This window comes from Colobus angolensis, unplaced genomic scaffold (assembly GCF_000951035.1).
Source record: "Colobus angolensis palliatus isolate OR3802 unplaced genomic scaffold, Cang.pa_1.0 Scaffold2, whole genome shotgun sequence".
NCBI lineage: Eukaryota > Metazoa > Chordata > Mammalia > Primates > Cercopithecidae > Colobus > Colobus angolensis.
The window spans coordinates 23,551,978-23,557,442 of record NW_012115154.1 but is presented as its reverse complement, the minus strand read 5'-3'; positions in this window follow the sequence as shown (position 1 = coordinate 23,557,442).

The window sequence follows — 5,465 nt, the reverse complement described above, 5'->3', positions numbered from 1 at the left end:
ACAGAGCCTGCCAGTCCCCTTCCAGACAAAGGAATTGGCGGGAGGGGAGAACCCCGAATGCGCTCGCTGAAAGGAGGGAGGCAGCTCCTTCCGCGGAGGCAGCGCTCGCCCGGACCGCGAGGCCAAGTTTCACATCTCGACAGATGGGGTCGAGCGACTGGCCGCCCCGTTTCTTCCAGACGGTTGGTGCCAACAGTGATCTTCACCATTCCTCGTCCCCACAGAGGACCCTCGGCTGGGGCCGGGTCCTTCCCGCCTGCGTCTCCCACCCAACCCCTCTGCGGCGGAGAAAGCGCCTTAGCCCCTCAGGGCTACCGGGCCCCCCGGCTCTTCTTCCCTCCTGGGTCTCCGTGGAGGCTGGGGGTGGGGCCTCTCCGGGACGCCTTCCAGGCTGAGCGGGTGAAAAGGCGGCCCAGGAGGCAGATCTCGGCGACTCTTTGTTTCTGCTTCGGGCATTGCGCCGGGCTCAGCCCTGGAGGGGCGGAACAGTCAACGGGGCGGGGCCCCGGCTCAGGACCCGGAGTTCCCCCTCCTAGAAAGCCGGGTCGGGCATCCCCTGGGGACACAGAGGGCCCCAGGGGCCTGGAGGAAGCCCTACCCTCGGCCTGGAAGAGTTGCCCAGGCTTTGCACAGGCCCGGGGCTGGGGCTGGAGAAGGGCAGCGGGCCTGGGCCACGCCTGGTCTCCGGGCCTTCGGAGTCGTTCCGGGGAACCCCACCCCTCAAAGTGGGACTCCCCGAGTCTCTCTGAGGAAACTGGGCCTGGACTGAAGAGCTGGCCGGCTGCTAGCACGAGGCCACTAACAACAGCAGTAATAATAACCGTCATCGCCAGCCTTTCCAGCGAGAGCCGAGAGCGCGGGCGCACCACGCTTGATTAAATCACATAATTAGGAGCCGCTTTAATGAATATTATTACATTTCAGGCGGTTTCAAGAACGGCCTTTTATTTTCTCTGGGCAGGCAGCATAAATATCATGAAGTGTTTGAGATTATTAATAAAAAAACATGAATGGTCTACTCGGGGTTCGCGCCGCGCGGCAGGGAGGCCATCGGCATCGCTCACAAATCAGTGCAACGGAGCTGCCCGCGCGCCGGGCCTGCCCGCCCCAGGGTCCAGGGGACCCCACTCTCCGTCCCGCCGGCGGCTTCCCTTCCCCACCACCCACGTCCGCTCCCTATTTGGAGGCCTGGAGAGGGCCTAGCTCTCCGCCGAATGGGGCCGCGATGCCTGGAAGAGGGATCCCCGCCCGGAGGCCCGGCGCCGGGCTGTAGTGGCGCGTCGGGAAGGGGGGGACCCGTCTCCCTGGAGGCTGATTTCTGCCTCGCCCGGCGAATCCCCGCTTTCGGAATTGCACCTTGGCCCTTTGTCGTCAGTCGCTATTAACCTCCCAGCGCGCGGCGGCTCCGCCTGGCAGGCTGCAGTTTTCGGCGGAGCCGGGACCCTCCCCGGGGCGCTTGGGTAGCCGCCGAGGCGAGCGGAGACCGCAGAGGGCGGATATTAAACCAGCGGGAGACAGAATGACTTCTAGCGGAGCCCCAGCGAACCAGCGCTGCCTCCCGGCCGGCTCCGCGGCGGCCGGCGTATTTGCATATAGAGTGTCTGGGCGTGTGTTGCGCGCACGGGACGCCCGGGCACACCTGTGACCAGCGGCGTGGGAGCCCCCATCGATTTGACGTTTTCACTGTAGGAAAACAGAAACGCTGGCGCCCTCTTGGTGGTCAGGCTGGGGTCACCCGCAGGGCTCTTTCCCTCGCTCTTTAGGAGAAAGGCAGGGCGGGTCCGCATTGCAGCCGTCGGCGGGTGTGGACCCTGGGATTCTGACTCCAGCCCCCACTCATCCAGCCCGGTTGGCAGAGCTAGGTGCAGCGGAGAAGGAAGGCTCTGAGCGCCAAGGAACCCCGCCAGGCCCTCTCTGTCCCGCACTCTCGCAGGGGCGCCTGCTTGGGCAGGCCTGCGGGGCGGCGGGTCCTCCGAGGCCAGGACTCCCAGGCCCTCTCGGAGTCTCTGCCCTGCTATGGAGCAGTGTGGAGTGAGCTCCGCCTGGGCCCGGCGGGGACACAGCTAGGCCTCGGGCGTGGGGGCCGTTCAGTTCGAAGGAGCAAGGTCCTTCTTTATAAATGAACTTTCCTCTTCTGCACACTTAGGGAACCCTCCTCCTGTGGGGCAACAGTCTGGCCGGAGGCCCAGTCGTGGGGCGGTGTCTGCAGTCGGGGTCCAGATCCACGGCACGCAGAGTCCGGGAGGCCCGGGAGGAACCAGCTGGCAAAGGACTTGGAAAAGGCGGAACTTCTTCCCGGCAGGCCTGACTCCGGTCTCCGTGGCCAAAGCAGGCAGGTGGCACAGCCGCAGCTCTCCATGAGGGAGCAGTTTAGATTATATGCTGTTGGATTAAAATGTAATAAACATAGAAGTAAAAAAAAAAAAAAAAAACCCGGCGTTTGAAGGGTCTGAGGGCTCATCCAGTTCCGAAGAGAAAGAAGACTCTCCATGCCACTGTAAGCCTAGTGTCTGCTTGAATGCCTCTGAGGACGGGGAACTCATTACCTTACAAAGCTGTGCCTTGCCCCTTTTCAGTGTTATAATTTGAAAACAGATTTTTAAAAAATGATCGCTTCATGTTACCGTATTTTTATTAAAATAAGAGAGAGGCCAATACGGCAATAGAAGTTGTGCCAGTAATTTTTGTTTGGTTTTTAATCTACAAACTTTCTGAACTGTTCAGAAGTCGGGGGTTGTGGGGAATGCGTGGTCTTGCCCCATCAGAGATGACCTTGGGGCGCAGCTTGGGCCCAGGCAACGAGAACTCGGGAGTCTCCGCGGTGAGAACCCAGCTCTCTCTTTCCAGGGGTCTGAAAATCCCGAGGGGCCGCCCCCAGACTGCTTCCTGGCAGGGCAGAGGCCCAGCCCAGAGGCCCCGCTTCTGCCTGGGAACGCCAACGGCCCAGCTGCCTGGGGAAACAGAAAACGCCTAAAAAGTCACCTTCTATAACAGAAGATCCTCGTCAGTCTCTGAGTTTCTTTCACAGGGAGAAGAAAAAAAAATTTTTTTTTAACCATGAAAGTTTGGAAATACAGCAATTCAACGCGTAGATCACTGGCTCAAAGATCCCTAACACCTCCTGGTGAGGGGGACTCCACAGGCGCGGTCAGCACAGGCGAAGCTGCTCCCTCCCCCAGGCCTGCTTAGGAAGTTGTACAAAGTCTTTTGTTTTGGGGGGGAAACAACAAAAGGTAAACAAAAATGACACTTTGAAAAGGAAACTCTCTTTGTCTCAGTGGAGTAAAAAGTTCCTGTCCCCAGGGGGAAGCACCTCAGCCCGGCGGGGGTGGCAGGGCCAGTGAGCACCCAGCCAGAGGGAGACCTGTTGAACTTTGCAAAATTTTTAAAAATGTAGTCACTGGAATAGCACCGTAGTTTTGAACACTTCCTCGTGGTAACAAAATGTGTACTTAAATTATTTTGGTTATTCTGTGCTCATATGTGACATATCCAAACTGTCTCATTTTTAAAAAAATAATAATCACCTCTTGCTACAAAGGTAGGCACCTGGCACCTGCTCCGTCCGAGGTGGGGCGAAGGCCATGAGAGCCTGAGTACGGGGAAGGATGCCTAGGCAGTTCCTCTGGACTCAGACATGCTTAGAAAACCCATCATTCCACCTGGGACCTTCAGTATTTTATAATAAAGAGGTTTTGTTTTATTTAATGTAACCTTCAAGAATTTAAACACACAAAAATGCAGGGGGGGTGTTCACAATTTTGATAACCACAGTTGTAAATAGAAACATTCATTCATTTCTCATAAGATTATAAATATTTGATACTGGAACTGTAAAATGCACGTTTTATGAACTAGAACAACAAAAGAAAACAAAAACAGAAACCAACTTTGCTTCCTGCTAAAAAGGCATGTCATTTCATTGAGTTTCCTAAGCAGCAGATGGTTATTCACAGACTTTTAAATTACAACTTTTGTTTTTATACTTTCCTTTTTAAAAAGGTTTACGCTATTATGTACAAAGTAAAACTATTACTGCGATGAAATAAAGAGGTTTAAGGCAAAGAGAGAAGTTCACCCTCAGTCCTCAGGGAGACCACTGGGACTCCCAGCTCAGCCATGGGCACACCCCCTGTGCTGTCCCAGCCACAGATGGACAGTCGGACTGGTCTTTCCCCATACACTAAACAGAAGACAGTGTGGAGTTATATATAATGTGTTTGTTTATATATATATAGGTACTTGGTGGGAAATATATGGAATATATTTAATTTACACTGTACCACACCTTCAAAAATAAAATGTATATTTTAGAAAACAAGAAAAGACAAAAAGTGATAAGAAATGATTATTTACACATTTTCTTCCTTCCTCTAGATCCTGGAGGATTCTGAGTTCTTTTGAAAGACAAGATAGCCACATGTTCCAGAACTGTAGACTCAAACACGCCTGGTGTGTGTGTGTTCACATGCGTACAGACATATGTGTAAACACACATATTTATCTTGGAAGAATGTTCTCTATAGCAGAAGCAGCCACTCCAAGAAAAGAAAAAAATAAAGGAAAAAATGAAAAAAAAAAAAACAGGGAAGAAAAAGGAAATGAAGATGATGCCATCTCCCTCTACAGAGCCTTCTGCGTGCCCAGAAACAGCGAGCCATGGCCTCATTTCTGGGACCCTGGCTGGCACCCAGGGTGGCTGATGGAGCCACAAGAAATTCCTGGGGTCAAGCCAAAAGGAGGGTCGCCCCACCGCTCTCGGGCTTTAGGCCACATGCCCCAGGCCTTTAGCCCCATAACCTCGAAGCGCTTCTACATGGAGGCAGTGCCCAGGGCATGAGGGTTAGGCCTGCGGCAGGGATGCTTCGGGACTGGGGACAGCGACACAGACCACAGACGCAGACGATGTACGCACATGGTTGGGCCTTGGTGAGGAGGAGGAGGAGAAAAGAGGAGGAGAAAGGAAGGAGGAGGAGGGAGGAGGAGGAGAAGAAGAAGAAAAAGAAGAAGAAAGGAGGAGCAGGAGGAAAGAGGAGGGAGGAGGAGGAAGGAGGAGGAGGAGGAGGAGGAGGAGAAAGGAGAAGGAGGAGAGGGAGTTAGAAGGCAGGAGAGTGAGGAGAGGGAGCTGGGTGAGGCTGCGGGCCTGGGCGGCTGCTGGTGAGCATGGAGCTGATTTCCCAGGGCAGGCCTGGGATATGCTCGGCTGCTTCCCAGGGCCAAATCCCAGAGCTGGTCCAAGGACTCTGGAAGTCCCCTCTCCCCCACCAGGTCCCCTAAGCTCCCCAAGGTCTTGAGGTGGCTGGCCCAGGCTTGAGGTGTGGGCCCCTCCTGGTGTCCTCACCAAGCCAACACAAACAAAGTGGCAGAAGTCATAGACCAAATAGGAGCTATTTATTCGGTTCACAGTTGTGTGAAATGCAGCAATAAAAAATCTTTGGACTTCAGCAAGTTGTTTTAATTTTTTC